Raw genomic sequence first — 14,885 nt, 5'->3', positions numbered from 1 at the left:
GAAGGTCAGTCCCATCCACTGATGTGTCAACAGCAATCAAAGTTCAACAACAACAGGAGGGCACACACATCCCACACAAGGGATACACCTGGAGCATCCTGGTACTGGGGAGCCCTATGTGGTACTGGGGCCCCTTACTGTTCGGGGGACCTCTGCGCCTGAACCCTGTCATTTCCACCATATCTCACTGGTTAGGGAAGTCAGCCCTACTCATAGGGGAGGAGACTATTCAGGGGCCTTAGTACCGGGAGGCGGAAATCCTTGGGGACCATCTCAGACAATGGCTACTGGAACCTTTTTGTAATAAGATCTGAAAATGGTACTACAAATGTTTTTGCTGAACATTAAAATAGATTAGCTGTATATTCACTTGTTTTATTTTAGTTAATATATATTTTAAATGCTTTTACAATAGAAAACATTGAAGAAAATTAATTGAACTTATTATTTGAGTTAAAGATAGCAAAGGCAATTTTTCAGATTTTGTGTCATTTGAGAAACTGTAACAAATATGTTTTCATCCTTCCTCAGTTTTCATCTTGAAAGTTTTAGTTTTGGAAATTCCTGTTGACTAAATAAACAAGAGATATAAAAACTTTCAAAATTAATTGATGCAAGTACATAATTATTTTCACTTGTCTTATATAAGATATGAAATGAGAACTGCTGTTCTCCTTTCTCCTGTCCTGCATCAGCCCAAGAACACAGCTCTTCCCCAAATTTATTTCTCAGTGGCATAATTGGAACAAGTGCATTTTCTGATATTTATACTCTTATCCTCGTCTCTCTATCTAAACTGAATTCCTGTTGAACTTGGAGCCTATGCATAATGATTATGCTTGATTGAATACATTGCTTTGTACTTTAAAAAATATTATTTCTTGCCTGTTATTTTTGTCTATCTAACTAAATTTAATCTTTTGGAGAAAAAGAATCTTACCTTCTATTTCTCTTGGATTCCTAGACCTGAAGCACTGTAGCACAGTGTTGCTCACATAGCTCATCATAACTCACTAAATAGTCAGTGCTTAATTCAAAGGAAAGTCATACCTGATACAGTAGATACTATAACCAAGCAGTAAGCATATCAATTCAAATTTATCTATAGGCTTCTCTAAGGAAAAACCAGGATTTTGTGTTGTCTTCCCTGGAATAAAAGTCAAGGAATAAAGGAGCTAGTGCACTGCCCGACCATAGGCTTGACCATGTTCTGGAAATATTTTTCTGATTGCATTTGTTTAGATAGATGACTTGGATGAAATGAGCTTTTCATAAGTGCTTCAATATTGTTTTTCTAAAAGTACCATATAGTTTTATGGTACCCAGCACCCATTAGAAAAGAGATAAAAAGTGAAAATATACTTGAAACACAGTGGTTCTGGAACAGGCTTAATGGATGGACTATATTCTTTTAGGACTTCGTAGAAAAGATACTGTACATATTTATAGATAGTGTCTGTAGCAATTTTGAAATTTAAATTTATACGGAAGCCATTGAAGTTCTGGTTTTTTTTTTTTCAAACCATATTTTTCAGAACTGACAGTTTACTGAATACAGGGTTCAACCACCCAGAACTATCATATAAAATGTTTAATTAAAAAAAAGTCAAATGTGGTTAAGAATGTATGCAAAGCAGTCCTGGCACATTCTTGTGCCTTTAAGCAGGATTCTACAGGCCAATGCCAGCAGGTTTTTGCCTGAGGGATACAAGAGAAAGTCAATGCAAATTAGGGCAATTTCTCAAGAAAAAGTAACCTGTATGGACAAGTATTTGTTTAGGGCCATAAAGATGTCTTTCCTTCCGAAACTTGAACTTCATAGTTATTTAAAGTTATTTAAAGGCCGTGCACCTTGCATAATGCTGATGAAACCATAAAAAGGTATGTGTTTGGAACACTCTTTTGGCCCCTGTCTTTTGGGGAGCCAGCATCATTTGGGGAGAACCTGGATTGCATGAGGAAAGAGTAGGCAAAAGATGCCCTCTCCACCTCTTCTTTTAAAGATGATTGCAAAATACTAGGCCTGCCTAATGGGTCAGAGGAACACTGCTACTTCTGTTGTTGGTCTGGCTGCTTGAAACAGTTTAGGGCAAAGACTCTGTTTTGAATACTACACAGCACACCTTGGGCTCAAAGCTCTGGTTTCAGTGTCTGTGAAATTAGGGCTTCTTTCATACTTTATTGGTCTTTCAAGTTCCTTCCAGTTCTGACATTTTAGATTCTAAGTTGGATACCACAGGCAGAAACTGCTCTGTGAAACACATGAAAAATTATCCGGGATTGTGGAACTGGACTGCTCATGGCTTTATAAATTTTTAAATAAATATTTAAAAGATTTGTTCAATACTGCGCCAGCCCTTTGAAAGATATGGAAATATAACACTCATCATAGTTTCTGACTCAGGGAGACGAGAAAGAATTAATACATATTAGGCAAAATACTAGTTTTATTTTTTTAAAAAATTCTTTTTGATTTTCGTTTTAGTTCCAAATCCAAGATTTATGATTTAAGGCAATTTTTATACCTCAATAAAGTTTTTTAGTTTTCCTTATATTTCTTAAGGCACTGTTTTGGTAATTTATATTTTTTGTTGCTTTTGTGATTTTGTCTTTTTTCTCATTTTCTAAATTTCTTTTTTTGTGAATTGATTTTCTGACTAAATAACCTTATTTCTAATAGCTTTGCAATAGGTTCTTTTGAGGTTTCTAAGCATATAATCATAGCTTCTTCAAATCATAATATTTTGTTTAATTTATTTATTATATGTTTTATTTTTGTTTCATATCTAATTTTTCCAGTACAATGTCAAATTGTGATGGTGACAACAGGCAGTCTTATTTTGCTTTTTATTTTGCTTAATGTGAATAATAATAGCTATTATTATATATAAGTTATTTTCCATTTTCATGTATTATCTCATTTTTTCTCACAATAAACATGTGAAGTATGTACTATTATTATCTCCATCTTATAGAGATGTTAAGCAACTTGTTCAAGTCTGCCCTAAAGTGACTGAGTCAAGATTTGAATACAAGCAGTCTGACTGCAGAGCTTGTGTGCTCAACCAACTTATCATATTGCCTCCTATGTGCTTTGCACTTGAGACTACCATGAAGATGATTATATGATTTTTCAAAATTTGACTTATAAATTAATGAATTTCCTCATATTAAATGAAGCATTTCCTGCCAAATTGATCATTAGGAGCTCTACCCTCTAGGCCATCGTTTGCTTCTAGAATATGTCAGAATACCTTTTTTGGGGGTAAAAAGTAAGATATCTGCAATATTTATAATTAAATATTTTACAAAATATGTTTAGGTGTGCTTTTATTTTCAGTGATTTTTTTTCCCCTGGAACATGAAAATGCTAACCCTTTAAATTTACCTATACTTTAAAAAAAAAAAATCATATCTTTTCTATCAAGCTACTGACTCTTGCTTATATTTCATTTACTTTTGTCTTCAGAAACTTAGTTATCCTCATATTGTTTCTCTATTTCCTTTCTTTGATTTTATCACTCTCTTTTCATTGCTTCCCCACCCCACTTTCCCTCACCTTGGTCATTTTCCTCTATATTTTGGAATATATTAACATTTGTCCCCTACCTTCTGATTTAATTTTCTTCATTATCATATTTAAAACTATGCTTTTAAATATACATTTAAATATTTTAATACTATTATTGCAGTTTTTCTTCATATCTTCCTATTTCATTCAGTTTGTTTCATTTTCATCTTGATTTTTTTTTTTTTCAACTCATTCTCTTTACTCTGCATGGATTTCGGTATGTTTTGATAGAATTCATATCTTCTTGCATATCTTTTGAGTACATTGCACAGTTTTTCTAATTTATTCCTTTGAAACTTCAAGGTGTTGTCTTTTCTTTTTTCTGCAATGATTTTTATAGGCCTTTAGTTGTCCTTTTCACTTTATTCATGAACTGTATGTGTTCTGTAAAGTCTAAATGTTTATGAACAAAATAGGTTTGTGGACACCTTTTACCCTGCACTTTTTTCCAGGTAGGTTGACTTGCCTAACTCTGAAACTCGTTTCCTGGTGCCAGTAAACTTTCACTATAGAATCACTATTTTGCTGTAGTGTCATCTTCTTCAGTACTCAGTTTTCTGAAATGTTGAGCAAATGAAAAGCATTAAAACCTGTAGGTTTCTTTTTGTCTGTATTGATTCCCCTTATTTATTTTACTTTATATATTTTACCTATTTTCTTGGTGGTTACCTTTGGGATTATAATTAATATCCTAAATTACGACAATCTGATTCAGATTCATACCAACCTAATTTCAACAATATGTAAAAGTTTTTACTCCTGTATAGCTCTGTTCCCCCTCTTTTCGTGCTACTATTGTCATACAAATTACATGTTTATATATTATGTGTCCATCAATACATATTTATAATTATTCTTTATGCATTTGTTTTTTAAATCATATAGGAGAAAAAACGCTTATACACAAAAATTCATTTATATTGTTCCTTATATTTACCTATCTAGTTATTTTTACTTTTGTTCTTTATTTTTTACATGTATTTGAGTTATTGTCCAGTGTCCTTTCACTTTAGCCTGGAGGACTCCCTGTAGTATTTCACATAGGACAATTTCATGTAGGACAATTTCATGTGCTAGTGACAAACTCAGTTTTGTTTATCTCAGAATGTCTTAATTCCTCCTTCGTTTTTGAAGGATAGTTCTGCCGAATTTAGAATTCTTGGTTGATGTTTTTTTCTTTTAATACTGAATGTGTCATCTCACTGCCTTCTGGCCTCCATTGTTTCCAGCGAGAAGTCAGCTGTTAATCTTATTGAGGATCCCTTATGTGTGATGAGTTGCTTTTCTCTTGCTACTTTCAAGATTCTCTCTGTCTTTGTCTTCCATTAACTTGGCAGTTTGGTTATGATCTGTCTAGTTTCTTGGATATGTAGCTTAATGTATTTCATCAACTTTGGGAAATTTTTGCCATTATTTCTTCCAATATCCTTTCTATCCTCCCCTCTTCTCAGACTCCTATTTTGCTTGATGGTGTCCCACAGCTCTGTTCAATTTTCTTTATTATTTTTTCTGTTTCAGGTTGAATGATCTCAATTGACCTATCTTTAAATTCACTGATTCTTCTTCAGAGTCTGCTCAGATTAGAGCATGTCTACTAAATTTTTCATTTCAGTCAATGTACTTTTCAATTCCAGAATTTCTACTTAGTTCATTTTTTTAAAATTTCTTTTTCTTTATTCGATATTACCAATTTGATGAGACATCATCGTCATACTTTCCTTCAATTGTTTAGACATAGTTTTCTTTAGTTCTTTGAACATATTTAAAATAGATGCCTTAAAATATTTGGTAGGTCTAAAATCTGGGCTTCCTCAAAGATGATTTCCATTGATTATCCTTTTTCCTGGGTTGAGCCATACTTTCTTGTTTGTTTGCATGTCTCATACATATATATATATTTTTTATTATAAAATGGACATTTAAAATAAATAATGTGATAGTTATGGAAACCAGATCCTCCTTTTTGCCCCAGATTTTGTTATTGTTGCTGTTTGCTGTTTTTGTTTTTTTATTGTCATTTAAAAAAAAATTGACTGACTTGCTTTAACTAATGTTGAAAAGTCTGTATTCTTTGGTGTATATGGCCACTAAAGTTTCTGCTTGGTTATCTAAGTGGTCAGGTAATTATTTAACATAGATTTCCTTGAGTTCCTGGAACCAATGTCTCGGCTTTTGCTGAGGGATTCTTTTGTGTGTTGGGACACAACTTCAATACTCAGTTTACAGTTTACAACTGTGTTAGCCCTCACTTCCAGCTTGCTTAGAGCCTCAAGATCAACCAGAGGTGAAAACTGAGGTCTCCTACATCTTTTCTGAGCATGTGCACAGCACTTGGCATACACATAAATGTAGTGTAAATACCTGACAATTAGCTTTTTTGATTGTAATGTAAGTGCCTGACAGTAAGATTTTGATTGCCAAGGCATTCACTTTATAGACATCTGTCTTGAATAAATACATTGCCAACTAGAAACTAGATAAAGAGCGAGGCTGTTTCACCCATGAAGTTCTCCTTTTTGAAAAGCTCTGGTTGACCTAGATAATTAACTATATGACTGCTTGCTTTTCCTTTTCACGGTTTAATTTCTGCTCTTATTTACTATTAAAGAGTGAATCCATGGAACCCTGGGCACCCCACTCTCAACCCCAATAAAAGCAGAACCTCAGGTTCATGCCCTCTCTCTCTGTCTACCGCAACCTTGTTATTTGGACCTGGGCATGCCATGTACTATCTAGACTTGTAAGTAATCTTGTCTTTTCAAAGTTCCTTAATGACTGTTGCTGAGGTACATCTTGTAACCAACCAAAGGGCTGGTCCAGCCACCACATTGGTTAGGGAAATGTCTGTGGGGTCTCCCACAAATACTGTCAGCCTCAGTGAGTGCCCACAGGTATTTCTAGCCTGTAGCATCACTGTCAATAAGCTGAGATATTTTTGGCTATTCTGGTGCCTTTTTAACCAGGTCTTTTCTAGTTGAACATATTTTTGAGATTCATTCATTTCATTGCTTATGTTAGTAGCTCATTTTTGAGAATGGGATCTTAACTAATTATTGCTGGTGTGAAATTTTATTTGTTGAACTTATTAGGTATGCTTAGTACTTCTACTTTGGTCTGATAGTTTTTCAGTTGATTTTCTTTTTTTCCACCAAATATATGGTCATATGATCTGTTAATAGCGACATTTTGTATTCTGTCTTGTGTTATTTTTATCACTTCTTTTCTTGTTGCCTTGGGTCTGATCTGTCTAATGTTTTATTATAAAGTACAGTGTTTGGTGCAGGAATCTGTAAATATCTTTTGTGGGGTTTTCTTCTATTTCTAGTTAATTTTTACTCAGAAATAAGTGTCGAATTTTATTGACTTTCCTCAACAGTTATTGAGATGATCATATTAATTTCCATGTTAATCTGTTAGTCTCATAAACTAGCAATGAATTATCCATGCAGTTCTGGAAAAAATTTTCTTGGTCAAGATGTATTGTTTCTAAATAGGCTGATTAATTTCATTTGAAATATTTTAACTGGAATTTTTGCATTTATGTTTACAAGTTCAGTAAACTATAAGTTTCTATATTAAGATATTTTTATTCATCTTTGACTTTCTTATAATATCTACATAAAATGTGTTGATAAATTTCTTTAAAGCATATTTATTATGAAATATTTCAATTGTAGTGCAAATACTCATCACAGATTTTTCAAAATTTATTATTTTGTTATATTCACTTTAAATTGTTTAAATAAATAAAAAATTACAAGTAAAGTAGAAGTCCTCTTTGTACTTCTTTCCAATAATTCTCTCCCTCATCAGTTGTGAACAATATTCTGAATTTGGTGTTCATTATTGTCATCTCTTAATATTTTAATGATATATTTTTAAACCTAAAAGATCGTAAAGAATATAATGTGAAATTTCCCATTCACGTCAATTGTCTAGCTAGTATATTTATTAAAAGCAAAGTCCCTGGAGTCAGATATAGTCTTATTTGAAATTTCCATCTATAATAGTGAAATTTTCTATTTCTGTTTTCAGTTCTCTTAGCTTTTTTTTTTTAATGCCCTTTGAAGTTTATCATTAGCACACACTTTAATGTCTTCTGAGGAACTTGACTCATTATTATGAAATAATCCTCTTACTCCTGCTAATATTTCTTGTTTTGAGGTCTACTTTGTCTGATATTATTATAACCATTCCAGTTTTCCTATGGTTAGCATTTGCATGTTATATCTCCCTTCAGTTTTTTACTTTAACCTGTTTGTGTCTTTATACTTAAAGTAGGTTTCCTATAGTGATCATATAGTAGGATTGTATTTTCTTTCTGCGCTGTGACATTGTCTTTTAATTGAATTGTTTAGAATCACATCTCTTACATGTAGTTATTGATATGGTTGGGTATAGATTTATTATCTTGTTCTTTGGTTTCTATTTGTCACATTTATTCTTCGTTCCTTTTTTCCTCTTTACCTGTAGTCCTTTGATTAATTTTTTTAGCATTTCATGCTATTCCATATGATTAACTTATTTACCACTTTGTTTTACTGTTTTAGTGAGTGCTGTGGGGTTTATGATATGTAATTTATACCATTTCACATATAGTATAAGAACTGTACAGCAGTATAATCCTTTTTCCCTTCTTTCATCATTGTGCTGTCATTAATGCATACCTCACATCTATACGCGTTATTATTTTTTCTTTATCATATTTTAAAGAAATCATTAAAAGGGGGAATGTCTTTTTTTTTAAATTTACCCACATTTTTATCATTCTACCACTTATTTCCATTGTGAGCATTCAAGTTTTAACCTGATATCATTTTCCTTCTGTTTGAAGAATTTCTTTTAATATTTCTTGTAATGCAGGTTTGATGGTGAAGAACTTTTTTTTCCCACATAGATATCCTTTATTAAAAAAGCTTTTAAAGCTTTTAAAGAGTTTTGAGTTTTGTAATATATCTGGAACATTCACTTTTATGGAAATTCATTTTCCAAGGACACTGGGTAAAATGAGACTCCATTCATGGAAAAGACATTCAACCATTCAGGTTTCTTGTTCTCATTATTTTTAAAAAACATGCTGTGGAGATATATATACATAGACACACATAAATGCACCCATGACATCAATGCATATATATGGTCAAAACAAATAAAAACAAACCAGAAAGATATACATTGACAAGTAATATCCCTATGCCTGTCCGTCAGTTCTCCAGTCTGGCCCCAGAGGCAAATACTGGGTTTTGCGTGTCCTTTCAAAGACAGTTGTGCATACACAAGAATTCTTACATATGTATGATACCCCTTTTTTACCTTTTGTTTGTTGAAAAGATATTTCGCCTTTGGTTTTGAAAGATAATTTTGCCAGATATAGAATTCTATAAATAGTCATTTTCTTTCAGTGCAGGTACTCTAAAATACGTTGCCTTCTTGTCTTTGGCTTGCATAATTCTGACAAGAAGCCTGCAGTATTAATTTCTGGTAATAAGTCATTGGTAATTCTTTGTTTATTTGTACTTAATGTTTCTCTGGATGCTTCTAAGATTTTTTTCTTTATTGCTAGTGTTCATCATCTTGATTATAATGGACTTAGCACAATATTTTTTGTGTGTTTCTACTTGGAGTTCATGGAGCTTCTTGTATTGGGAAGTTATAGTTGTCATCAAATTTAGAAAACTTTTGGCCATTTTTCTGTACAAATATTTTCTGCTCCCCCACATCCACCTTTCTTAGACTATAAATATATATTATGATATATATTATACTGAGTATTTATGCATTTTGTTTCAGTTTTTATATCTCTCTGTAATTCATTGTATATGGCTTCTATTGCTATGTCTTCTGTTAACTGATATTTACTTACTTCTGCAATGTCTTTCCTGCTATTAATGCCACTCAGTCGAATTTGTATTTCAGATAATGTATGTTTTATCCAGATGTTCCATTTGATTCTGTTGCCGTACCTTAAATTTCCTCCTTATTATCTCTTTGAACATTTATAATATTTATATTAGAAGTTTCAAGATCCTTATCTACTAATTTCTATGTCTCTTTCTTATCTGGGTTTTTTTCCTACTGATTTTTCTCCTGGTTGTATAGTACATATTCATGCTTCTTCTACGATTGGTAACTTTTGATTGGATGATGAAAATTGTTCATTTTACAGTGTAGAGAACTGGATTTTGTTGTCTTCATTTAAAATAATGTTAAAGTTTCTTCTGACAGGCAGTTAAGCTATTTGAAGATCACCTTGATGTTTTCAAGTATTATTTAAAATGTTGTTACTGTCCAGAGAAGTCTTACTCTAGAGGTGATTTATCACTATTGTTAATGTATGATCTTTCTGAGGTTTATGATGAATGTCCCATGTATTCAGCATGTCTGGTGAGAGACTTAATGATTCCTAACCTTGTGTGAACTCTGGGAATTGTGGCTTACAGTTCTTTGGTAAATGTTTTTTTCCATGACAGATTTTTCTTTGTCTGGCCTCATGGGTTTCACCACTGCATGAGAAGATTGGGATTCAGCCAAAGGCTCAAGGACCCTTTGAGGGTTTCTGCAGACTTCTGGAGCTCTTTATCTTTGCAGGTCCCTCCTCTCCATATTGTACCTAACGTATTCTCCCCAATTTGTCTTCTTACTCTAATTTCTGTCTCTTCAATTCAGTAAGATACCTGGGCTCTGTATGGTTTCCCTCTTATTGTGTTATGGTCTGGAAACTGTGTAAGACAGAAATCTGGGGTGATTTAGCTCTTAACCTTTTTGTACCCATTCTCTTAGTCATCATACTGTTGCATTGCCTGCTGTCCAGTCCTAAAAGAGTTCTTATATTTTATTGTTTTACAGTTATTTATGACAAGAGCATAGAGTGGAAGCCAGTGACATCAGTTCAATATTTTTAATGAAGCAAAGAAAAGATAGAAAAGCAGAGTTTTAAAGCACAATGTTCATATCTTGCTGTTGCCATTATTAAAAGGCTAGAGGAGAAAGGGGTCTTAAGAAGTCATGTAGTCTAATGTCCATTTTAAAGATGATAAAACTAAGGTGGAGGGAAGCAAAATAACTTGCCTGTTGATGACTGGTCTGTGACTTTACAGTTTAGGCAGAAGATGAGACTCTTTATTCCTATCCATTGTTAGACACTGTGCTATCTTCTTACCACTTCATCTGAGCAGAGAATAAAATAATAGCAATTAGCATTGGTAATGATAAAAATGACACTAACAGTTATGCCCATTAAGTTTTTAAGTATATCCATATTCTTTCTTGCTGTCTATTAGATTAAATTTTACTTTATATTTTATCTTTCTTGTGCAGCCATTTAATAGCAGTGTTTTTACAGTATCTGATTTAATATTACTTAATTTTCTCATTAAATCTGATGATATATCTATAGAGATCATTCATTTAAAAAACCATAAAATCAATAATAAACAATATTTTATTGTATTTTTGTTCTGTATTTTTCATGTATAATATTGACTTGCTTATAGTTCTTTTTTATATAGTCTTCATTTACTGCATTATATTGACTAACAATTTACTGCATTGAATAATATGCCTCAATGCTTTTTAAATTCATATTATTTTAATTGTTTCTTTTTCTCCTTCAAAGGATATTTCTTTAACGGGAAAAATGTACTGGCACAAAACATCTCAAGCACAAACGGAGCAAGGATTACAGATAAGTATTGAGGAACCTCAAATAGTAAAGTCTTTAATAAAAATGCTCCTCTTTCTATATTGAAGTAATAGTCTGCCTCTTGTTGCTTGAATATTTATGTAAAGAGTTTTTTTTTAAATCTCCTCTGATTTGTTTTAGAGGTGTGTAAGCACATCTAATCCAGTACCGCATCAGGAGTCCCGGCTACTTTTGGCTCACTGTTGCGCCTATCGTAGACCTTCTGAGCTAAGGCCCCAAACTCTTTTTAGAAGGGGAAAATTTTTAATAATTCTTCTGGTCTAGAGGCATTCTGATCTAAAAAGTAGTTGGAGAATTAATCAAAAGTTATTAGCTTCTAAGGAAGCGTCATATTCTTTATTTAACTAGAAGGATTGTGAAAAGCATGACAAGGAAAAAATTTTGTAGAGAAATATGGACAGTTGGTGACAGAAATTTGTTTCAGAAATAAAACTTCTTTTTCATTTATCATTGGCAAAATACTTATGGGATTCAAAATAATCTGGAGCATATTTCCATGAATGAGAAGTATCTCTCTGTGTATAGAAATTCACATCTTTGTAAAACTAATGATGGCATGATGATTAATTCCTTTACAAAGGACCTGTAAAAATATTAAATAGCAAGCTCCATTAGTTTCTGAAAATATTATTTCACATACATAAAAATTCATTTTTAGGATAACATGTTTGGAAAGTGTATGGAATCTTTTCCTTCACAAAAGCCATGGATCTTGTAACATTAGAGTTACCATAAATGGTTGAACCTACTGGAAGTTGAGATGCTTCTGTGTTGAGACCATGTTTTATTACTCTTTGTATTCTTATTGCCTGCCTCAAGACCCAGCATGTATGGCACTAAATGTGGATAAATCAATTTTGAAGCCTTAGCCACTATGCTATGAGCTTAAAACTGGCATCTAGGCTTAAAACTGCTGCTTCCAGGTAACACCATTTACAGATAGATGTCAAAAATTTTGACCTGTAAGTTTCTACAGGTATAGTAAACTGAAAATATAAGATTAGTTAGGTTTAGAAAAATAGAATAATAGTTACTTAATACCATTCACTACATATTTACATAAAATATAAGAAAAGATATCATTATGAAGAAAACTATGAAAAAGGCCAGTTATCAGGTACCTGGCTTAGACATCATCTTGGTTATTTAAAGTAATGATTTAAATAAAAATATTGGTTTATTTGTAATTCTGTGAAAATGATACCCTCACCTTTGACATTTATAAGCAGTCACTGGATCTTTTTCTGGCCACTGGCTTTCTAAGAGGAAGCTTACCACTTCTTTAGAGGGGAAATACCTTTTAACTCGATAACTGGCCTTGATAAATATTAGGCTCTTCTGTGGCCTAAAAATTCCAGACACATTTTTTTGGGTGCCTACTTTGTGCAAGAGAACAGAACTCTATCTGTCCACCCTACTTGTCCCTTAGACTTCTTAAAGCTTGCTGGGTAAGATTTGCCTGGACAGCACTAGCCAACATGCTCCTATCCCAAGAGAGCCTGCTTTTTCTAAGTGGTACCCGGCATCCTCAGAACATGACAGCCTCAGTTGTGAACATCTCGATTCCTCAGGCCAGAGGTCTCTTAGTTCTTTGATGCAACTTATAATTACTTTTTAAAAGAACATTCTTAATGGAATATCTTTTCTCCTAAGTACCCACTATTTTAAATATAATAGTTTTTGGATCATCATGGAGAACAATTTCCTCACATACTTATAAAAAAAACCTCAAAGAATGTATTTATTCATTTCTTTTCCTATAAGGTGGTAGGCATTGTTATAGTCATGGCTGATACAAAGATAGAAAAGACAGTTCTTGCCCTTGAGGAACTTGTGTTGAGGAGAACAATATGTAAAGAGACAAAGTACAATACTGTTTAACGTATATTCTAAATAGAGACTAATACGTAGTAGAGAAAACATTGATATAATTTCATCTATTTATTTGTGCACTTATTCACAAATTATAGCAGAGGATCTTCAATGTGCTGAGTGCTTGAGACATAAAGACATGTGACATACAATTTTTTAAAAGGCATTCACAAACTTTAAAACTTTAAAGTATTCAAACATTTTGGCCTTTAAATCCTTAAAAAATATTTTACAGAACCAAAGGAATTTTGGTTTATGTGGATTGTATCAACCAATATTTATCATATTAGAAATTAAAATATAAAATATAAAATATTTATTAATCCATTTAGTATGTTAATAAGATAATTACATATTAATATAAAACATTTTTAAGGAAAAATAGTGTCCAAAACAAAGCAATTTAGTGAGAAAAGTAAGATTGTCTTACTTTTTTTTGCATATCTCTTTAATATCTGGTTTAATAAAGAACTAGATTCTCATATCTACTTTTGTATTCAATCAGTTGTATATATTCTTTTAGTTGAAGTATATTAAGTAAGTCTGGTCTCATACAAATTAGAAAGGGAGTCATATTTTAATAGCCCTTTTACATAGTTATAGATACTCTTCTTTGTTATATTAAAACTCCACAATGGTAATTTCTTAAAGATTAATTGTAGTGGGGAATCTGAAATGAGTTAAATGAACTTATTGTATATCATTACATTAAAATGTATTTCATCTTGTTCTTTGAATGGATTTTTAACCCCTGCATGATTTTGTAACCTCATGTGTTAATTTGTTGAAAAGTGTTGGTTCACTGTTATACCCACCATTGCTTTTACATCATCAGTGCAAATGTCAATACAGTGAAAAAGGCAAATAAGCCTTAATATTATTATGAAAATAGTTTTGATGTTGTGGATCCCCTGAAAGAGTTTTGAAGACTGTCAGGAGTCTGTGGACTACATTTTGAAAACCACTAGCCTATTGGGTAGAAGAGAAAGAGTGAGAGAGTACAATTTGGAATCAGGTTGTCTAGGTTCAAACACAGCTCTGTTTCTTACTCTCAGTGTGACCTTGGGGAAGTTACTTAACTTCTCTTAGCCTCAGTTTCTTCATCCATAAAATGGGATTACAAATAGGTCCTACTGCATGGAATTGTGGTGAAGATTAAAATTAAGTGCGATAATGCTCATATATTGATGATTATGATTATGATAATGATAACATAGTGTAATACACGCTAAAATAGAGGCAGGGCACAGACTTGTGATAAGATCAGGAGAGGCTTTGTGGAGGGGATAAGGCTGAGCAGTCCTGAAGAGGATAAGTTGCAGCTGGAGGACTATCATTGCCCTCTCTTCATGCTTTTCTTTATCCATTTTCTATTTTTGAGTATGGTACCTTCATCTATTCAGTCTCCCAAACCAGAACCCTGGGAAAGTTTGTTGAAAAAGCCAGGAGCAGAGAAATTCAAAAGATAGGGAGTGATTAATAGTACTCGAAGCTGTGGAATCTAAAATGAATGAGTTTGTCATAGGTAGACACTATAGGGTCCATAATACATATTACCCCAGTGTATCTATTCTGCCATTTAATGAAAGGATTTCATTAACCTCCTTTAACCAATAAAGAAAACGAGGCTAAAAAAGGTAAAATAACTTGACAAAGCTTATGCATCTATTAATTGGCAGATCCAAGATTTGAATTAATTCCCATATGGTTGCAGAGCTCTTATTTTTTCCACAAAACCAT

At 32.6% G+C, this 14,885-nt stretch overlaps 1 protein-coding gene across 1 annotated transcript in view; it reads left to right on the top strand.

The window, feature by feature from the left end:
* The window catches only part of TTC6 (tetratricopeptide repeat domain 6), a 169,902-nt gene that overhangs the window by 36,414 nt on the left and 118,603 nt on the right, over positions 1–14,885 (top strand). The window lies entirely within an intron of this gene.

Source organism: Pteropus alecto, unplaced genomic scaffold (genome assembly GCF_000325575.1).
Source record: "Pteropus alecto unplaced genomic scaffold, ASM32557v1 scaffold104, whole genome shotgun sequence".
In the NCBI taxonomy this organism is placed as follows: domain Eukaryota; kingdom Metazoa; phylum Chordata; class Mammalia; order Chiroptera; family Pteropodidae; genus Pteropus; species Pteropus alecto.
The sequence above is the reverse complement of the archived record's forward strand: the minus strand, read 5'-3'. Positions and strand labels throughout refer to the sequence as shown.